We start from the raw sequence: 21,598 nt of genomic DNA, 5'->3' as shown, positions 1-21,598 counted from the left end.
GCTTTTATTTTTGTCTCTGCTGCTGCCTGATTGCATACTTGTGGTTCCAGATTAGATGCGTGGTTGACTAGTCAGTTCGTAACTCTGGTGTTTTCATAACTCTTTGTTGCTGTTTCTATTGAGAGAGAAGGCAGCTTAGGTCTGAGGTTTTCATTCCCTTTGTAGTTCGGAATGTGTCCCCGCCTCCGGAAAGGGCGGAAGCCCTTGTTTTGTGCAGGTTCGTTGATGATAGTCACTAGAATACAGTGTCACAGCTGCTGTTTTTAACTGGCTTTGTTGGCTGGGTCTGAGGAGACCTGTAATGGGCTGGGATCTCTTCCTGCCCGCTGGAGAGAGGAGAGCTCGGAATCCGTGGCTGGTGCCCCGAATAAACCCTTGGAATGGATCTTGTGGGTTCTTCAGCTGAGGAAGCCAAGACGGCAAAGGTGACCGCTCACTCTGGGAGAGCTGCATGGATGTCCTTTGGGCAGCGAAGGTCTCACGGCACCTATTTGCTTGGACACCCAGTCATCAGGAGCACGGAGTGTCTCACCAGAGAACTCCTGGAGCAGGGGCCCGGCTCTGCACTCTTAAGGGGCTGGAAGGCATGTCCAAGAAATTCTCGACTCTGAATGGGAGAGCCAATGCCACGTGGAAACTGGGGAGCAACGGGAGAGTCTCTGGGGTTAGGGTTAGGGTGCTTTGCCCGGAGAGCTGGAGAGAAGTAGTGGTGTAAGGAGCCCCGGCTGTGACGGGGGAGCATGCTGCGGGTTTGAGACTCTGGGCCTGGAAGTGGGAGGAGAGAGGTGGAGTTTCAGAGCTCCTTGCTGCATCTGGCTGTGCAATCACAAGTGTGTGAAAGTGCTTTGGGGGACTCCATTCCCAATTCCTGCTGCTTGTGCTGGGGGGCGTGGTAGCCGTGTCAGTACCAGGATAGAGAGAGACACAGGGGTGAGGGAATATCTCTCATTGGACCTGCTTCTGCTGGTGTACGAGACGAGCCTTCCAGCTACACAGAGTTCTTCTGCAGGGCTGAGAAATGTACCCAGAGTGTCGCTACTTATGCTAAACGATTTGTACCTTGTATTTAGCTGAGACGCTCTGAGCACATTTCCCAGCCCTGCAGAAAAGCTCTGTGTGTAGCTTGAAAGCTTGTCTCTCTGGCCAGCAGAAGCTGGTCCAATGAAAGATATGACCTCTTCTCTCCTCCCCCCCGGTTCTTGTAATGGGGACAGCAGAGGCAGGGGTTTGCCCTGGAAGAGGGGATTACGTCCTCCTCATCACCCCACCAGCTCAGAATGTTTCACCCAGATGGAGTGATGGATTTCCCGCTCTCCTCCACGCCCCGCAGTGAGATGGGCATCGGGGTTCAGCTCTGAACTGTGCTCGGCTGTTCAGGACTGCCTGCAGGGTCTCCCAGGAATAGATAGGCTGACAAAGCAAACAGACTGCCATAGAGTCATAGACTTCAAGGTCAGAAGGGACCATCATGATTGTCTAGTCTGACCTACTGCCCAACGCAGGCCACAGAATGTATCAAACCTCTAACTGATGTCCGAGCTGTTGAAGTCCTCAAATCATGGCAAAGACTTCAAGGTGCAGAGAATCCTCCAGCAAGTGACCTGTGCCCCACGCTGCAGAGGAAGGTGAACCACTCCCCCCCCCAGGGTCTCTGCCAATCTGCCCTGGAGGAAAATTCCTTCCCGACCCCAAATATGGCGATCAGCTAAACCCTGAGCATGTGGGCAAGGCTCACCAGCCAGACAGCCAGGAAAGAATTCTCTGTAGTAACTCAGATCCCACCCCATCTAACATCGCATCACAGGCCATTGGGCATATTTATTGCTAATAGTCAAAGATCAATTAATTGCCAAAACTAGGCTATCCCATCATACCATCCCCTCCATAAACGTATCAAGCTTAGTCTTGAAGCCAGATATGTCTTTTGCCCCCACTGCTCCCCTTGGAAGGCTGTTCCAGAGCTTCACTCCTCTGATGGTTAGAAACCTTCATCTAATTTCAAGTCTAAACTTCCTTCACTCTGTGGGCTCTTCTGAGTGCACGCAGTAACAGAATGTCGTCGGCACTCCGAGCATTGTCCCATCCTTCGGGAGACAGCTTGTTAGCAGCAGGGTTGTTTGCTGATGCCGCTTTCCCTGTGACACACACAGTCTGCACATGAAAGCTCAGGACAGCTGAAAGATGCCATGCGTGAGACAGGGAGTGGGGTCCCTAACGGTGGAAATATCAACATGCAGTGAGCTCCGGGGGCTGCTGAACACTTCTGCAGATCAAACCTGAGGGTAATGAGCAGCCGTCAGAATTATGGCCTAGTTCGTTACCACAGCATGCACCCCATCCAGTCACTGTGCTCACAAGGCACAGAGACCCTCCTGCACGGGTTAGCGGTATGGTTACCCATAGACTAGCTCAAGAAGAGAGGCAGGATGGTCCAGGGTTAGGGTGCTGGCCTGGGACTTGGGAGTCCTGGGTTCAGTCCCCTCCTCCCTAGGTTACCTTGGGCAAGTCTGTCCCTTCCTCTGTGTGCCTCAGTTCCCCATGTGGGGTTAACAGCACTCCCTTACTCGGGGTGCTGGGAGGATAGAGATGCTCACATGCTGTGGCGACGGGGCTATGTACGAAGAGAGAGGATATGTACAAGCCTGTGCTAATTGTTGGCTTTCCATAGCTAGAGTACAGAATAGCTGAGTTTAATGACACAAAAGGAAGAGGGGGGAGCTGAGAGCTTCACTGTCTGCCTGCTGTGCTCTGCTCCACATGAGCAGTGTCCCACGCCCTCAGTCTCCCTCCTGCTCATCCTGCCCACTTGCACAGGAGGGTGGCAGTAGATGGGGGGTTCCATGTGGGACTTGCCATGCCTGGATGTAGCCTTGCCATGCAGAACTGCTTTTGAGGGGAGTTGCTGTAAAGAGGGTCTTTAAACCTGGGTACTCAGGAGTTTCTGGCATCATGGGCCTAAAGAAGATGCTGCGGCTCTCCCCCTGCAGACAGCGCTGTGACTGTTCTAATCCTCTGCAAGCCAAAGCCATTGGGAGCACAGAGCCGGTGACTCCCAAAGCAGTACTGGCTCACGGGTTCCTGCCTGGGGCATGAGGGCTGCGCCTGCACTCAGTGTGTGGGCAGCTATGACACCTTGCAGGAATGACGCGATCGGGGTGGGGGGCTGGATTACCTTCTCGCACTCAGGGCCTGTTCTGGTAAAGCTGGTGCCTTTGCTGCTTGTGAGAAAGACATTGTGCTGGGACGAGGATTTCGCCTCTGGAGTGGCTCTTGTGAAATCAGGGTGAAGTTGAGCGTGTTCAGCCCTGGTCACGAAATGGCTGTTTGCAGTGAAACGCTGCTGCCTTGTTGCAGGCCCTCCTGGGGCAGGGGCGGCTCTGTGACGCTCTCCGGGGAGAAACCCCGGAGCACCGCTCATGTCTGACTGCTCGGCCAGAGCCGTTCAAGGTGCAGACCTGCTGCAGAGAGGCCCGTGCTCTCCCCAAGGCCCCGCAAAGCTGCAAGGAATGTTTCTGTTCTTAATTTAAATAAAAATGATCCATTTTTTGGAAACAGGAAATGATCTACATATTTTGGCCATTGCTTTAGAAACCTCCCCGTTTTGCAGTAGGGAAGCACGCAGAGCGGGATGCCATGGGCCTCTCAGGCCCCTCATTTACAATGCCTCTTAAGTTGCGGTGCCTGGCATTTGTGGCAGCAGCTGGTCAGTTGTGGGGTGGCCGAGAGGTGAGCTGTGTAGGGTCTCTGTAAGCGTTGATCCTGGGCACTCTCTGAGCACACATGGCTGTGTGGCCAGCCCCACCTGGAGCCCACTTCTTTTTGGTAGGAAGGCTTGTGTTTCTTCTGGGAAGTGACAGCAGGGCAGGAGCAATGTTGGAAGAGATAATGTTTTACAGACCCGAACAATTGTTCCCTCAGATGCTTGTGGTTTGCCTCCACTGCTCCCCTTGGAAGGCTGCTCCAGACCTTCACTCCTCTGATGGTTAGAAACCTTTGTCTAATTTCAAGTCTAAACTTCCTGATGGCCAGTTTATATCCATTTGTTCTTGTGTCCACATTGGTATTGAGCTGAAATAATTCCTCTCCCTCCCTGGTATTTATCCCTCTGATATGATTGCTCTCTATAAATATATCTCCCCTCAGCCTTCTTTTGGTTAGGCTAAACAAGCCAAGCTCTTTGAGTCTCCTTTCATAAGACAGGTTTTCCATTCCTCGGATTATCCTAGTAGCCCTTCTCTGTACCTGTTCCAGTTTGAATTCATCCTTCTTAAACATGGGAGACCAGAACGGCACACAGTATTCCAGATGAGGTCTCACCAGTGCCTTGTATAACGGTACTAACACCTCCTTATCTCTACTGGAAATACCTCGCCTGATGCATCCCAAGACCGCATTAGCTTTTTTCATGGCCATATCACATTGGCAGCTCATAATCCTCCTGTGATCAACCAATACTCTGAGGTCCTTCTCCTCCTCTGTTACTTCCAACTGATGCGTCCCCAGCTTATAACAAAAATTCTTGTTATTAATCCCTAAATGCATGACCTTGCACTTTTCACTGTTAAATTTCATCCTATTACTATTACTCCAGTTTACAAGGTCATCCAAATCTTCCTGTATGATATCCTGGTCCTTCTCTGTATTGGCAACACCTCCCAGTTCAGTCTCTGAGACCCATTCATCCGCTGCCTTTTCAGTGGAAGCTTCCAGCAGGGAGGCTAGTTAGTGCCGACTGTGGTATTTTGTGATGTCTCTTGGGAACTGGACTGAGAACCCACATGTTGAACAGCGTTGCTGCTGACCTGTGACTAGAGGGGCCCAGCTGCACTGTCCCCATGTCCTTCATCCTGTCTGTGTCATGTGGATGGTGCAGTGAGTGATTGGCAGGTCTAGGGCTGCTTTCTAGATTTGTCTCAAACCCTTTGTGCTAGGTTGATTTGTCAGCCTGACTTCCGGGGCAGCCGTGTTTACAGTGCTAATGAGAGCAGCTGAAATCCGAGCGACTGGCGGCAGAGCAGGGCATATGTCTGCGTCGCTGGGAGGAATGTGCAGCGCCGTTGCTGGAGACGCCCTTTTGGGTGCTGTAATGCAATGCACCAGGGCCCCTGAGCAGAGAGCCCCTCACGCCCAAAGTTCACCCCTGGCCTCTTCTGACAGGCTGGCTCTGCTCCAAGTTTGTATTTGTTTATTTACCATTTAAATTCTTCTGGTAAGTAGCAGGTATGCACAGTTCTCTTCTGGCAGGGGCAGAAATATTCCAGCGACGCCCCAGAGCACTACATTACTTCAGAGAGACCACAAATATTCAGTGTTTGCGCCAGCAGAGCCCTGAGTGCCCCCACACATCGCTATCTCTGGAGTCATCTCTCGCTGCACCATCAGATGTGCACATGGTGCTTGTGCTCTGCTCAGAGGTCAGATCAGCCGTCTCCCACTCCAGAGGAAGATTTCTGGGAGTCCCTCACTTCCTACCTTCTTGGGGTGCACTGCTGAGATTTCCCATCTCTGCACTGTGAAACGTATCACTGTAGAGTCTGGCTGTGCATTAGCTGGCCAGAGGTGCCAAGTTGTACTCTCTCCTTGAGAGCCCACTGACTTCCCTGTCTTCCTGGTGCCAAGCGCTGCCCATGGGGACCACATCTCAGCATTAGGCAGGGAATGTCTGGTCTGATGTGGCTTGTTGAACGCACAACCCCAGAGCTGAGGCAGTTAGGAGCTAAAAGAAGGGCTGGGGGAAGGGGGCTTTCTCTGATTACAGTGCTCGCTGCAGACCCCACTTGTAGCCCTTGGCTTGGCCTGTATTGCTCTATTGAAATAGAGGTTGCAGGAGACACAGGAAATACTCTGGATTTTTCCCTGGCTCCAATTATCCTGGAGACACTTTGGGTTTTTTTTTTGTATTTCTCCAAGGAAAGTTTGTAATTTCTCTCCCTGTTCAGCCACCATTCAAGCTGCCTGGATCCCACGTTGCTGGGTGTAGGGCAGGGGAACCTTGCTGGCGATGGCAGCGAAGGAAGGGGCAGGTGGTGGAGTGGCTGCTCTGCTATGTTTTAGAAGCAGCAGGTGAGGAGTGATGGGAGGAGGGGCCTCGTCCTGGTGATAACTGAGCAGGACTGAAAGTGGGTCTCCAGAGGAGAGGGGAAAGCCCTGCTCTGTCCCTCCAGGCCAGCTCCTGGGAGCCAGGGCAGGATTGTCCCTCCCTGCCTTGGTCATCCCGTCCCTGCCTAGCTGGAAGTGTCCCAAGCCATGGGGTAAGTCACGGCCTCCCTTAGGCAAATGGTTCTCATAGCTTCGGAGCGGGTCTGCGATGGGCTGTGGCTCCCCCCGCCCCATGAAAGGGAGCAGGCTGGTGGGATGGAGTGGTCCATGCCATTCAGGGCTCTGTGACAATGATATCCTATAGGCCAGTGACTCATTCCCAGCGTGATTGGGTCAGTTCCCTAGCCTGCTTCCGGCTGGCCCAGCTGCCTCCCAGTAAGCTCTGTGTCTCCAGCTCCCTAGTGGCACAGAGCCACTCCAAAGCCCCAGTTCCCTGCCTAGACCGTGGCTCCTGTGTGCTCCTACGTCCCACCCAGGAGTGACTACACTTGTGATAGGCCTTGGGCGTTGGTGGGGCTGAGGTCAGGGCTGCAGCCCACTGGGCTGGGGGCTTTGGGGCGAGGGGTGGCAGGGTGGTGCTGAGGAAGGGTGGGGAGCTGTCTCCAGCTGCTGGGCTAGGGTGGTCTCTGCTGCAGTTGCTCCGAAAGGCTCTGAGGAGGAATGAGAGGAATCTGCTGGTGGAGCAGAAATCCTGGTTGTGAGCAGGGGCCCAAGGGAGAGGCTGAGCTGCTGAGAGTGGCATTCCGGAGCACAGAACCGGGGGGGCGGGGGGATCCAGTCTCTTTGCAGCCCTCTGCTTGTTCCCAGCGTCCCCCGACACCCGGCCGGGTCAGAGCCATTCTCTGCTTCCTGGCAACCCTCTGCGTGGGCAGGCTGGGCTGTCGGCCTTCTGAGCCCTGGCGGAGAGGAGAGGTGCCAAAGGATTGAGTGGTGTGTGTGCTGGGCTCCTGTACAGTGCCTGGGAGGAGGTAACAGCCTCCCTGTCCCACTGCAGCTCTCTTCGCGTCACGTGGCTGCCCTGCCCCACTTGGTTTCTCTCTTCTCCAGACTGTCCCCTGCTCTGCTGCGCTCCGGCACTCTTACCATTGTACCCGTCTTCTTCCCAGCTGCCCTCCACCTAAACCTCGCAGACGTCCCTTAGTCCCTGCCAGCCCCCTCTGCTGCTCCAATGTCCCCACAGCAGTGAGGGTTGCTACTACCTTGCGGCACTCCATCTGCGTGGGATTCGCTCCCCACTCTGCCGGGGCAGCGGGAGGTGCTGTGGCAGCACGGCAGAGTCAGGAACCAATGTGTGGTCCCTCATGTTGAGGAGAGAGTGATTCCGCTGCCCTGGCATGTGTTTCTTCTGCTGCAGCATCTGCAGCCCGCTGACTTGCTCTTGGGAATGAATTGCCTTGTCTTTGTAGCAAGGACACTGGATGCGGAGCTCCATCTGCCTGACGCCCGCCCTGGCATGGAAGCAATGTGTGTCTGCCGTGCCTGCGGGGGAGGCGATTGATCTGGCCAGTGCTTCGCTTGCCCTGCTCTGTGCTGTGTCCCTAGTGGGTCGAAGCCCGTGTCGGGGTGCAGCTGAATCTGTCATGCAGGGCCAAGCACAGTTAGCTGCACCAAGGTAGCAGGGGCCCTAGGGCTGCCCCTGTTTCCAAAGAATGGAGGGAATTGCCCTAAGGGAGTGTGGCACAAGGGCGAGTCCAGATGCTACAGGCTGAGACCCACGTCACCCCTGACCGCACCATGCCAGCTGCCTTCTGCCATCCCCGCCCCGGAGTGTGAAGGAACAGAACGCTTTAATGGGGAGAGAGGACGCTTTGTGTGGGATTGCTGTGGATTTGGCCCTGTGCAGGGCCCCGAGTGGAGTGACGAGACCTGAGTGAGGGGGATGGATCCCGTGGGGGACTCCCTGTGGCTCTGGTTCTGCAGTTGATCCTGCTCCAATAGGTCAGTCCCATCTGATGAGGGACCCCCGGGGCCGCTTTCCCGGAGCCTCTTCCTGCCCTCGTCGGTGCTGTACGGCCCTGGAGACTCTGGGTGATCAGAGGAGGAATCCTTAAATTGCAGAGCAAACCTCCTCCCCAGCCCCACAATAAAATGGCTGCACCTGGGAGTCAGCCCGGCTGCGTGGGAAGCCTTGGTGGAACATGGCAGGGGAAGGCAGTGTGCATCTGGAGTCGGGCAGGGGATCCTGCTGTGGGGGCTAGAGAGCTGTTGTCAGCACCATTGGCCTCCAAGCTAATCCTCTGAAAAACAGCGTGTCCCAGCAGCTGCCATCCGGAAAACTTCCTGCTTTCTGTCAGCCTGGCCACGGGCCCGGTGAGCTGCCCAGAGCAGGCTGTGGTGTTCTGTGTGGCAGAGACCCCCCGGCAAGAGAACTCCCCCTCTTTGGGCTGGGCAGTCATTGTCTGAGAACTGTTCTGCTCACTGCAGAGGGGGAGAACTGTCTCCCTGCAATAGCTGGTGGGATTCCCCAGTGACTGAGCAAGGGGAGGATAGCCCCACTTCCAGTCTCCCGTATTCCAGCGGGAGATCAGGGCTCATGGCCTGCAACCCCGGCAGAGTCACCAGATGGGATTGGCACACTAGACTCTGCTCGGTCTCCCTGCCCCGGCTCCCATCGCCCTAGGCACCTCCTGGCTGCAGCCGCCCCCACATTCCTGAGCCGTGCATCACTTTCCAGTGTTCAGGCCTTGTGAGTCTGCTGCCCCACGCTCTGTGGGCTGTAGGATTTGGAGAGCCCTGCTCTGTGGCTGCTCAGTTCTGGTCTTTCTCCTCCCCTTGGCAGAGGGAGGTATAGCCACCGGCTGGGACATGGAAATGTTTATGTGCAAAAATTCCTGTGCATTGACCGTATCCTGGCTAGCCTAGGGCTCCCCAATGGACGCGAAATGGCCTTGATCTTTCTGCTAATAACTCATCTCAACGTGTGTCCTCCCAGCCCTTTCTGATCTGGGAAACTTCTCCTGCACTGCCCTAGATTTCCACCACCACCTGCCCATGTCGTGGTCACTCTCCCTCCAGCCAAGGAACGTGGACCTGGCTTATTCCAGGTCACGGCCTGGGGGTAGGTGTGAGAGATGCCTTCCTTGCGAAGGTCTGGGGGGCTAGGAGTAGGGAGCCCTAACAGCTCTGTGAGGCCTGCTGGGCTTCTGGCTGTGACCTTCCCCAGAGCTCAGGGGAGTTCAGATCTGGGGCTGGGTCATGTTTCTCTCTGCCTAGGCCAGAGCCCAGCCTTCACTGCCCTACCACCTGGCATGCTGGTCCCAGTGAAGAGGAAGAGGACATGGGAGGGAATGTTTGTAGCCAGGAGCCCCAGATTTGGGCATTGTCCCATTGCTTGGGGCCAGGCTCTGTTGCACACAGGTCGAGGAGGGCGCCTTTCTCACCAGCTTAGAACAAACTCTCCTGCTGAGCAGAGTATGGGCAAAGGCGGCCCTTTGGAAGGCTCTGGCAAATCCTAGTGTTAATATTGGCCAGCAAATGGCAGAGGCCTGGTTTCAGGGTATTCTCTTCCACAGTCGTCTGTGGTTACCCGTAATTTGTCCCTTGGGGTTTCTGGTCAGCAGCCAACCAGCTGCAGAGATAAATCCTGAGCCAGTCAGGAGAATATGAAATGTCCTGAACTCTCGGGCCACAAGCTGTGGGAGTGCTATGGTCAGCGTCATTGGATGGTAAATGATCTAAAGACCTCGGCAAGGGAAGAGTGGTGGGGATGAACTGCAGCAGTCAAGCCGATCCCAGGGCCCTGTGCTCCAACAGCAGTTAGATGTCCTCTGAGCTGGGGCCACAAACCCTTTCTTGCTCCTTAAGGGAATTTGGTGTCACTCAGACGATGAATCTTTGCCAAAGACCCTCAGAAATGTACTAGGGTATTCTCCAGTCCTGGTGCTTCACACTGCCACATGGACTGTGTCTCCACCGTTCACTGCTGTAGCAAAATGTCTCATTCTCTAAGGAGAGCAGCAGCCAAGAGTGGGGCAAAACAGGCCAGTGTCCTCATCGGGCTGATGAAATCTTGGAACTGCTCCGCTCCGAACATTGGCCTGGTCTTCCCAGTGCACTGAACTCCAGGCCAAGACCCTGCACACAGCTTGAGTCTGGCTTGTTTCTTTCCATCGCAGCTCTGCTGGAGCTTGATCCAGCGAGTACTTCCAGCCCAGTGACTGGCCAGACCTTCCCAGGGGATTTGGCTATGCTGAGAAAATGTCTGATGCAATAACTTCCTTGCAGGCGTGGATAGCTGGCTGGCATGCTTACATGCATTGGTGTCCAGGCCTACCCAGGGGCAGCTGGTGGCTGCACACATGTGCTAGAGGGGAAGAGAGGGAATTGCTTGTTGAAGAATGGCCGGGCTGGCCTGGTAGGAAGTGCTAATGATGATGCCCAAGGAAGGAACCGCTTCCTCTCGCATTTCCCTTGAGCTGTGGCTGGCTGAGGGAGCCAGGCAGAGAGCTTCCTGGATTTCTGCATGCTGCTCCCCAACCGCTGCCCCCCGTCCCCCAAGTCCTGCTTTCCAGGACACCCCAAACGCTTGGGAATTGCCTTTGCTGCTGAGTGATTTGGCTCCCTCTGTCCATCCCTGGGGGCTGAGCAGGAATCTGCATGCACATTGTCTCGAGTCCTGGGGGTCTGGAATGCAGCCTCTCGGGGTGCTTGTCCCTCTGCCTGCGACCTGGAATGCCTTGAGTGTGCCCTGCCCGGACTTCTTAGCAGCAGGAAGAGATCTCAGCTGGAGGGAGAGGAAGTTGTGAGGGCAAGGACCTCAGTGGGGAGCCTGGCTTCTGGGGAGGGAGGAGCTCTGGGATGGGGCTGTTGGTAGCTCTCTGGAGACTCTCCAACCTCCCTCCCCCTGGCTCCTGCGATCTCCACCATCACTCTGCCCTCACTCCTCTCCTGTCCCCCTCATTCTCCAGGGCCCCTCATTGTGCTATCAAAGTGCCTTTCCTCCAGTTTGTGTCTGCCCGTTGCCCCTCTCTGCCCCTCCTTGTGACTCTGGGGGGGGGGGAGAGCTTGCTTGTTCCCTTCCGCAGCCCCCCGGGGCACTGAGCCACTTACATGCTTCCTGTGCCTCCCTCTCCCCTTTGCAGCACACGTGGCTCTCCTGGGACGGTCGCCGTGGCAGGGAAGTGCCTGGTTCTCAAGGACAAACCTGCAACACAGAGCTCTTTCCCATAAACACTGGAAGGAAATGCCTGGCAGTGCCTTAAACCCCAGTGCTGGCCCGGTGCTGGAGCACCCCATTCGGCAGCGGGTGCTAGCCTTTACCTGACGTCTGTTCCTGTCCATTTCTGGAGCCCACAGGCTGCGCCAAGTCCCTCATCCTCCCTGGGCACAGGGGCACTTGGCCTTGCAGCTCCTTGTTAGCCTGTTCTGAGAAGGGAGCGTCCTGCTGATAAGCGAAAGCCTCACATGTGCCGTGGGGGAGGCTTTCATTCCCTGCTGTGAGCATTAACAATACTTGGAGCTTTTCAGCTACCGGGCTAAGGATAGAGGTGGTCAAACCTCCTGCTTCAGGGCCCAGTTTGCCACTGCAGTGGTCAGGAGGGAACCCGCCCCTTGCCCTGTGAACAGCAGTGTGCAATGACTCTGAAGCACCCATGCAGGAATCGGCGCTGAAGGCAGGTGGCTGGGCTAAGTGGTTCTGATTCAGCAGCTGCTGTTTGTGAGTGTGAGCTTAGCCGTCCCTCTGGGTTCGCAGTCAGGCCTATGGGGGCTGCAGGCCAGGGAGCGCAGGGGAAGTTCGCCCCGCTGCCCCCAGTGCTGTGCTGCTCTGAGGGGAGGGAGCTGCCGGCCACCACCCTGGAACATCCCGCCCCGCCTAGGCAGCTGTTTGTGTGCTGAACGGACGAGGGGCAGTGCAAGCCTCTCGGGCAGCCCCTCAGATTGCCTGGGGACAGCACATGCTCTCAATGGAAGGTGCAATCCGCAGCGGAGGCTTTGGGGGAGAAACGAGCAGGTGGCTTAGTGCCAGCTGAAGTGCTGGTGTCTGCTCTCCAGTGTGAGGAAGAGTCTCCTCCCCACTCGTGGTGTATTGGTGTGGACTGCAGCTAACCACTCCTTTCGGGCCTGTTTGTTGTGCCAACCCAAGCACATTTCTTTGATCTGCGAGCAGATCCCCCGTCTGGGCTACCGGGACCCGCTGTATTTCTTGAGCTCTGTGCACACCTCTTGCAGTGGGGGATGGAGAAGGCGGGGTATTGCTCTGAAAGCCCCCAGCCCTGTCTCTTCACCTAAGCCTGGTGCCCGTGGATCCTGGCCATGGGAAGCCAGTGTGGCCGGGTGAGCTGGGATCTCCTCAGGCCTGCACACAGCCTGCCGGCAAACAGGTCTAACCGGGTGCCAGCTGCTTCTGTCTCCTGGCATCTGAGCGGTGCTGGTTCCTTCCCCGGGAAACAAGTGCATTGCTGCAGTCATTGCTGCCCATTGCAGCTGGCCTGTTAGCTCCTAGGCTGCCGGGTCCCCCAATGCCATGCTGCAGTGTTCCTTAGGACCAGCAGAACGGGGCGCGCTGCGTGTGTGGGGCTGGGTGGTGACGTATGCGCCCTTTTGAAACGCTCCTTTGGGGGGCTCCAGGCTGCCTCTGACTGGAAAGCAAAAACCCGACTGCAGTGTGCTCCAGCCGCCCTCCCGAACCGGAGCCTGACTCCACTGCTGGCCACTGCGCTGGGGGCTTGGAAGGGGGAGGGCAGGCGGCTCCCTCCGCCGTTCCCAGGGAGATGGGCTCTGCCTTTGCAGCCGTCCCGGGCCTGACCCTGCACCTTGACAGACCTCCCCGCCCTGGGTGTCTTAGTTTTACGGCAGGTATTGAACTTCTTGCAGTGCCAAATGCGAGTGGGTCCCTCGCATAGCACCTGGGCCATGCTGGCTGCAGGGGCGGCAGGAACCTGCAGTGTGCTGCCTGAGGGGGACTCTCCCTAGGCCCACGGCGAAGGTGGGTTTCAGCAGCAGGGGGCCAGCGAGGCCCCTTGGAGCCTCCATGCGCCCTGCATAGCAGGCTGGGCAGCTTGGCATTCTGGTGGCCCATCCTCAGCTGTGGGGTTGCACGACACACCCCAGGGCATTGCTGCCTGTGGGCTGAGAGTTTGCCCAGGGCTACCCCATCTCTTGGCCTGTGCCATTCGTGTGCCGTGGTTTGTCCTGCCCCCCTTCTGGCAAGCATTGGAGTAGGTGGGAGGAAACCCCCAGTTCTCATTCATCTTCTCAGGGCCCTATTCCCGTCTGTTGCCATGGACACGGTTGTATGATCTCCGAGCTTTGCAGCAAAAGCCGCTTTACTGTCGACTTGGCTGGTGTGGGTGGGGAGAGAGCCAGTGAGAATGACCTGGGTTTGCGGGCCCAGCTCTGGGCTGCAGTTCAGGCATATTTCTGAACCTGGGGACGGGGAGCCCCCAATCCCAGAAGGGTGCCTTCCCTCTGAGGGCTGGAGGGGATGCTGCTAAGGCACCATGGACCCGCCCTGATGCTCCCTTCTCTGCTTTTCCCCTCTAGGATGGGGGGGCCAAATGTAACCCCTGGGGTTCTGCAGCATGGCCCGTCCTGCCCTCCCCTCTGCTGCTGAGACGCTAAGGATCCCAGCATGATCCTGCGGCCTTGGGGGAGCGCAGGGGAATGTGGGGAGGGATAAGCAAATGGAGGTGCCTGGTGGGAGAATGCAGCACCACGCCCCTCCTTCTCCACCCGAGTGACTAGATGGCGCGGTGGGAAGTGCTGGTCCTTCTCTGTCCCATAGCTGCTCCGGGCTCTGACCTCTCCCTGCCACTCTGGTGTCTGGGGCTGGGGGAGTGCTGGCTGCCTGTGGAACATGCAACTGTCTCGCTGCTTGGCAGACAGGCGGGTTAACCCAGCTACTGCTAATTAGCGCTCATTAGGAACAAACGACAATGGAGGCCTGCTGGCTGTGGCGGGGGTGTGTAACTCTGGCCTGGGACACAGGGCAATTCAGTGTAGGGCCATTAACTCATGGTTTGCTCTCCCAGCCAGATCGCTCTTCTCACAGGCTTTCTTGTCTTGGGTGTCACGGCCTCAGGCGTTGCGGGCTGCGGTTCTTCATGGACTGCCCCCCAGATGTTATACAGGAGACGTGCCACCAAGCTCAGGGCTCACTGAGTGCAGGACCGCAGAGGGAAGCCCCTTTCAAAGGCTCTGTGTAATCTGGGGACATGCCAGCAAATATGGGGCATTGGCAAAGCTGGGTGGGGGCCCAGGACTAGAATGAGGGTACTGCAGGATTAGGAATGGCCCCGGGGCTATTGGTGGCCCCTAGAGACAGCCTGACGTGCCTCCTGGAGCAAACAGGAGGGTTCTCTGGGTGTTTTCTGATGGCCTCCTGGTTTCTGTAGTGAGAACATGCTCATACGTGACATTTCCTCCTGAAGGATCCTGAAGCCTCTGCAAGCTCTGTGTCTGGCCCTGTGTCCTGGGGGTCCTCTGGCCCACTTGGCTGGAGTGGGAGTTTTGGCTAAGCCAGCTATGCAGTATTGCATCTGCTGCTGACAGCAGCCCCCTCTGAAAGCGAAATGCAGTAGATGTTTAACACGGAGCGTTACAGGACAGCTCTGAGCGGGACGTGAAGCTGCAGCATGGCTGGAGGCAGTCGCTCCGACTGGGCTTTGGCCAGAGTGCTGGGGGTGCCCACCCCGTGGGGAAAGGACCAAGGGGTCATTAGCGACTGAGCCGTCAGGACCTTGCTTTTCTGTGTCCGCACCAGGGCTCAGCTGCACAGTTCAGCTCCAGTGGCTTTGCTTTCGCAGCAACCTGTCCCCCCCACACCCCGTCTCCCTGAGGGGAAGTGCTCCAGAGCCGGGCTCGTGCTCCGCAAGTCATCCGGGCGCTTCTGCTTTTCCAGGAGTGGGTGGTGCTCTCACCACAGCAAATCTGTGAGCCTTGCACGAACCTGTCACGGCTAGTGAAGGGCGCTCGTGCAGAGCGCGGCCAGCTGGGAGCGGGAGGCCTGCGCCATCTGCTGGACACAGCGGGTTTTGAAAGGCTAAGGCCTCCCGCTTAAAACAAGTGGGAGATTGTTTTTGTGCCTTCGTGTGCGCTGCCCTCCACGTGCTGGCGCTGCTCACAGGGGTACTTGCACGCTTGGGAGCTGCTGCACCATGTTATTCCCACCCAGGCCAGATAGATTAGCACTGCCACCTTCTCTCCCCTGCTGGGGACTCTGTGATCCTGGCCCCCTCTCCTTGGCAGGTCCCAAACACCCAGGCTGTCTCCCTGGCAAACACCATGGGCTTACTGGACTCTCGCCAGGTGGTCCTGTCCTACCCCCTAGCACTGAGACGTGGGGTCCTTCCAGTTTGCTACCAGCCCCCCGGGGAGAGCAGAGTAGAGATGCTCTGGTCGGCTTCTCCCCCTAGATACCGCCTGCTCACTCCGTTTCCCTGTGCTCAGGCCATAAATCCAAACCAGGCCATTCTGCCGTGGTTTCCATGGCTGGTTCCTGTGCTCTTGGGATTGGATTCAGGGGGGACAAGAGTTAACTTCCCCCGTCCTCTCCCACCCTGTGTAAATATTTCACTGCACATGTAAAATGTCAGGGTACTGTTTCTATTCATATGAGGCTTTGTCAAGTGTTTTACCAATGCAGACCAAATGTTGGGCCTGAAATGGGTTTCTCTGTGACAGTCCTACATATGGACCCCTCCGGATTTCCGCTGGAATGTGTACGGGCATCCGTTTGGGAAAGGCATCCAGAGAGCCCATACCCTGTGAACTAGCTGGATCTGGAAGCCTTGCTTGCGGGTACCCCAGTGAGCCAGGCTGGGGGACACCGGTGTTTAGCACCTTGAGCCCCAGGAGTGTGTGTGAATCCATAGTGTGAAAGACACTGGCCTTGTGTGCGGGAATGTCTTCCTCAGTGTGTCTCCCTGGTGGTGGCGCTAACACAGGCTCTGATCACTGCCCCCTAGGCTGAGCAGTTAGAGGGTGTGGTGGGCGGCAGAGCTGCAGCCAGGGGAAGCTTTTTAAGAAGGAACCCAGCCTGGCTGCTTGGAGCACACTCTTCCCCTGAATCTGGAGAGACACACACAGGGTTATCCCTTCCCTGAGCCGCTGGCTCCCCAGGAGCTCTGGCTGCCAGGAGAGCAAGCGGCCACCTGGGGAGCACGGCTGCATTTCTGCTGCTCCTCCCGTCCTGTTTCCTGTCTGCTCCGCAGAGGGGTTATTTGTGCTCTGTGTACACTCCCTGTCGCCTGTGTCGGGCCTGCACACCAGGCTCCTCCCTTTGCTGCTTGTCTTCCTTCTACCACCCGCCATGGCACAGGGCCTGGAGCAGGACGCAGTCGCTGGCGCGGGCACAGCCTGTGGAAACCAGTGGGGCTGTCCCCGCCCGAGCCGTAGAGGGCTCAGCTCAGGAGGACTCTGGACCCCCTTGTGGGGGGGTTATCTTGCTTCCCTGTCACACGAGCCTGTGTCCAGAGGCTGTTCTGCAGGGCCAGGTGCGGTGTCCAGCCCCGGTTCCCCTGTGTAGCTGGCAGCGTGGGGGGTGAGGTGCTTGCGGCGGCCACGCTCCCCTTGGAGGAGGGTTTCCTTCCGCAGAGCAGCGTTTAGCAGCCCGGCTGCCAGACGCCCACATCACTTCCTCTCCCTGCAGCGAGGCCCTTTACCCCAGCGGTGCAGCTCTTCCCATGTGTGCATTCAAAGGCCAGGCAAAGGCGAGTGGGACTGGGGGTGGGGGCTGGCGACAGGGAGCAGGGCAGGCTTGCACTCTGCCTTGCATTCTTTGGCTATTTTTAGGGTGGCTGTATCTGCCCAGCTGTCCCTGTGCCTCCGGCTGCAGCGCTGGGGAACTGACACTTGGCTTACCTATCGTGTTACGCTCGCTCTCTTTGCACGGACGCCCTGCCTGGCTGCCTGCTCAGCACTCTCCTCTCGGGCGCTGCCAGGGCCCCGGCCCCAGCTCACTGGTAAGGTAGAAGGCTCTCCAGGTAAGGGCTCCTTCCCCTCGCTCGGAGTGCCTGGCGCGCGCCCACAGCTCAGAGGTGGAGCGCTCTCGGCTCGCCGGGGGCCAGCAGGCCACCATTGTAAGGCTGGCCTATTTTTAGATGCTGCCCAGAGTGTATTGGAGACGTGCTGATGTTTCCCAGTCATTTGCCCTGCCATGGCTCAGTCTAGCGGGCATCCAGGCTTTGCAGGGGCCCTTGGGGATGAGGTGTGATTTCCCTTGTGGCCTGCTGAGAGTGCGGCCGGCTCCTGCCCGCAGAGCGGGGAGCGTGGGCCCCGTAGGAGAGCCCTGGTTAACCATCCTGGTGACTCTGACAGACTTGCTAACGTCTAGAGAAGCCTTCGCGGGGAGTTTGCTAACGCTGGCACCTGAGCAAACGCCTGGAGCTGGGAGGGCTCCTGGGGCAGCCTCTTGGGCACTTCCCAGTGGCATTGCAGTGCCACTCAGCACTCCGGGGAAGGTGCCTTGGCGCCGCCAGTGAGTGAGGCTTCGTTGGCTGGGAGCTGAGTACAACTGCTCCCACTGCAGGGATTTCCCCGGCCTGGGGCGTTGCTGTGCGCCCACCACCCTGGTGTCTGGGTGCTGGGGAGTTCATTCTTGGGCATCACTCAATTCCCCTCTGGATCGCAGCGTTGGCTTAAGCTGGGGTAAGCAGTTATCTTTGGACGAGGTCCAGACTCCAGAGAAAATAATAATAATAAAAGTAAATAACAAGATTTTGCAGTCAGTTCAAAAGTGTCTGGAGGTCTGGCTTTGGCTCCGGTCCACCTACTGACTGCCCTGGCTTAAAGCTTTGCTTGGTAAAGGACCAGCCTGGAGCCTTTTCCGCCCCGTCAGGAGCGGTCTGGTGCCTGCGGGATCAGTCTCGTTAAGAGCAGACCCATGCAGAACCCTTCGCTCGCTGTGTCCGGGGGCGCTAACTGAGCAGTCTGAGCACTGGCCCTGTCAAAGCGAAGTGGAACCGAGCAAATCATCACGTACAGATCAAAGGAGAGGTGGGAGAACTGGAGACCAGTCGAGTGCAGGAGGATAAAAAGCGGCTTAGAGGGGCCAGTTTTCTGTGGCACGAGCTCTGGAGTGCGGAAAGCCTGTCAGGATCTCTGTGGCTTTCACGGTTGTGTATAAGGAAACCGGTTTCCAAGGCGGGTGCATTAGCAGGGACGCCGGCTGTGCCGAGGGGCAGCAGCAGTACCTGCCTGCATGTAGCCCTGCTGCTGTGGGGCTGTGGGGGAACTGCTGCTGGCCGGGCCAAGGCTGGGGAGTGGGACTGCCCAGCACTGGCACAAGGCTAACGGCAGCCACATGCCAGCCAGGAGCCGGGACGCAGCCTGCTGGTGTCCCCGTTGCCAGCTGTGGCCCTTTTGTCCCTGCTGTCCAGGGTCGGTTGAGTAGTGAAGCTGGGGTGTGCTGGTCTTGTGTGAGAGGGAGACCCCCTGGATAACTCAGTGCTTGGCTGGGGTTCTGCTTGGCTGGGGTTCTGGGGGGAGGCTCCCCTCTGGGACAGAGCTGGTCTCATACAGGGACTATCTGACGGAGCCGGAAGCAGGAAACCAGACAGAGGCCTCTGCCTCCAAATTTGTGGTCAGAGTTTTGACAAGTGTAACAAGGTCAGATTCCGGGAGGGGAGGGAGCAGCTCACTTCCCCAAAGGGATTCCCTCCCACCACCTGATCTGAGCCCTACGTACAGGGGTCTGGGCGGATCGTGCCTGCCTGGCCAGCCTGCTGCAGCCCTCACGCAGTCATTCCCCAGGAGCTGGGCCGTCCCCAAGCCGCTCATCACCCTGTTTGGGCTCACTGAAATCCTGGGCATCTGGGCCTTGGCAGCCAGCAGCACTGACACGCCGTAAATGGTGTGGGGCCAGCTGGAGAGGGGAGGGGCGCCCAGTGGGACAAGGTCCCTCCTCCCTGGAGTTTGCTAGCTCATGCCACTGGCTCAGGGGGCTGTGGGGTATCTGTCATTGCTAGTCACCAGTCCGGATCCGGCAGTGACCAAAGGATATCGTCAGCTGCCCTCTGGTGGGTTCCTTAGTGGGCCAAGTGCCCATGTCACCCAAGTGTCCCAGGCAAGCTCATTGGAATGACCCTTGTGGCTCTTCTCGGCAGAGGGGCGGGCAGGGGCCGGTCCCCTCACTCCAGAGGCTTTGCTGCGGGGCAGGGCTGAGGCATGTTGGGGTGGGGAGCTTGTCCTGCTGCCGCCCAGGCTGTGCCTGTTTTCTGGCTGCACGTCTCCGGAGCGGTCTGGCAGCCTCCCCCGGAGAGGCTACGCTGGGCTTGCTGGGGAGGCACGGAGCAGCCTGGGGCAGGGCCTGTGGGGCCGTTCCATTCCCTCGGGCTGAGAATGAGTGAGCGCGCCTGTGAAACGCACTTTCCACGGGGATTTCAGTGCTATCTTCAGCCCCGGCGCCGGAGAGCTTCGGCTGGGAAAGGCTTCCCCTGCAGGGAGCTGGGGCAGGGCGGCCCCCCAGCTGGTGCCAGCCCAGCGTTTGGGTTTGAATGGATTTAAACCTCCCTCCCTGCCTACGCCCTGTTGAGCCCCTGAGTTGCTCACAGACTAGCAGGGTGAGAGCCCTGTTCTGTTTCTCTGAGTCACAGTGGCCAGAGCGCAGCTCAGACAGGATCCAGTGGGGCCCACTGGATTTGTTTGGGGGAAGCGATCTTCAGGACCTTCCCGTCTGCCTGGCCTCTCCTGTCATGGGCAGGAGGGCGACTGCGTACCCCACAAGGCGTGCTGGAGGCAAGGCTGTTCTCTGAATCCGCCAGGGGGTAGCGCAGTGTAGCATGCTCCTGGGGGACGGGGCAAAGGCACCGCTGCCCAACAGGGTGCCCTCTGCTCTGCCTATCTCTCTCTCTCTCTCTCGTGGCTTGAGGCCTGAGGAGAGGGTATGGAACGACTGGAAAGCTTAATAAATCTGCTTGGTTTGTGCTTTTAAAAGTGGGATGTGTGCAGCCTGCTGCTGCTGCTAGAGGGTTCCTGGGGGCCTGAGTTCACGAGCTCAGCCGAAGGGATGGAAGTGATGAAATCCATTCTCCAGGGGGGCCTGGGGCACTGGCGTTAAACAGGAGTTAACAGAGAGGGGTAAACCTGGGAAAGTCCCTTTCCCTCGTGGTGGCTGGAGCGTCCCCTTTCCTTTCACTAGTTCTGCACTCACTTGGGTTCTCCCAGGCTAGACAAGATTGGAACGCCTAAGGGACAGGCCGGCACCCCACCTGTCCCCCAGAGAGCTGATTTCTGCACAGCCTGGCTCTAGCTGACGGTGCCGTGATGATGGACGGGCAGCCGAGGACAGTTTGTGCCAATGGAGGCTGTGGTAGATGCCAGGAGGCCTCTGTATTCGGCTCACCAGGTTTCTGCTGGCGGCGACCCGCTGAGCTGTCACTTGTGCGCTCCTGCCCTGCTGGGCTCTGAGCCTCGCTCTGCGGTCTAACAATTCCACCACATGCAGGTCCAACCAACCCCTCCACTGATCCATGCGATGTGGTCCCTGCTCATCTCTGCTGGAGCCCAGCACCTCCCACGTCTCCATCCGTCAGGCAGGCTGGCTGAGCCTTTCAGCTTCTAGCCACACCCACGTGGGGCAAAATGTCGGCACGAGTTCACTCCATTGTTGTTTTCCGTTCTTGCCGTGTGAATGGAGAGGTGGGCTGCAGAGGTTTCCTTGTCAGGACTCGTATAGCTCCTGGCAGTCCCCAGTGCTGTACGGCATGGCTGCATGTTATCAGCTGCGGGGGGAGGGATAGCTCAGTGGTTTGAGCATTGGCCTGCTAAACCCAGGGTTGTGAGTTCAATCCTTGAGGGGGCCACTTAGGGATCTGGGGCAAAATCAGTACTTGGTCCTGCTAGTGAAGGCAGGGGGCTGGACTTGATGACCTTTCAAGGTCCCTTCCAGTTCTAGGAGATGGGATATCTCCATTAATTTAATTTAATTTAAATCAACGAGAGTGACTCTGTGTGTTCGCTCCATTGTGTTGCTTGGTACTGGGAGTTCTCTGGGGCAGGCGTAGCTCTGTGCACGCTTACGGTGCCACATGTTAGTGATAAATAGGAAAGGGCGTAGTTTAGCTAGGAAGCTTGTTTCCTCTCCAGGCACCGGAGCAGCCAGACTTTCTTGAGCTGCTGGACTCTGGGCTGAGTTGTATCCTCAGTAATTTGCCTTACCGCTGTGTAGCCAGTGTAATTGCTGAGATCTCTATTTTACACTGCACAATTTCTCCTCTTTGCCAAAGGCCAGAACTGTATGTAAGAGTTGGCAGGGTGTGCGCCTCTCCCCTCAAGTCAGGAGGGGAAGCAGTGACCCTGCCCTAGTCCTAGAGGGCGTAATTGGGGCACTTTGTATAGCTCTGTATTATGTTTATGTTTTACGTATAGTTGCCGCTTAAATCCCAGTAACTCCTCGGGGTAGATATGCCTGTGAGTGCTGGGGTTCCTGCTGGGAGCCCTGACGACTGGGGCTCTGTCTGTCTGTTTTACTAGCCGGCTGCTTGTCTTGTGATGCTGTTCTCCTGTAAAGCTGGTGCTGAAAATAGCAAGGGCAGGAGCAGCTTTTAGCTAATTAACAGGA

General features: G+C 57.4%; 1 protein-coding gene across 21 annotated transcripts in view; it reads left to right on the top strand.

Annotated features, from left to right (window-relative positions):
• Window positions 1-21,598, top strand: part of MYO18A (myosin XVIIIA) — a 108,678-nt gene that overhangs the window by 11,291 nt on the left and 75,789 nt on the right. For 2 of the 21 annotated variants that reach the window (XM_034752545.1, XM_034752539.1), the window contains exon 1: window positions 16,943-17,021. The exons of 17 other annotated variants lie outside the window; for them this stretch is intronic. The gene's annotated coding sequence lies outside the window, so the exon portion shown is untranslated. Of the gene's footprint in view, window positions 1-16,729; window positions 16,749-16,916; window positions 17,022-21,598 lie in introns of those variants that run through there. 2 more of the 21 variants (XM_034752548.1, XM_034752540.1) reach the window with 2 other exon arrangements.

This window comes from Trachemys scripta, chromosome 18 (genome assembly GCF_013100865.1).
Source record: "Trachemys scripta elegans isolate TJP31775 chromosome 18, CAS_Tse_1.0, whole genome shotgun sequence".
Classification (NCBI taxonomy): Eukaryota; Metazoa; Chordata; order Testudines; family Emydidae; genus Trachemys; species Trachemys scripta.
The sequence above is the reverse complement of the archived record's forward strand: the minus strand, read 5'-3'. Positions and strand labels throughout refer to the sequence as shown.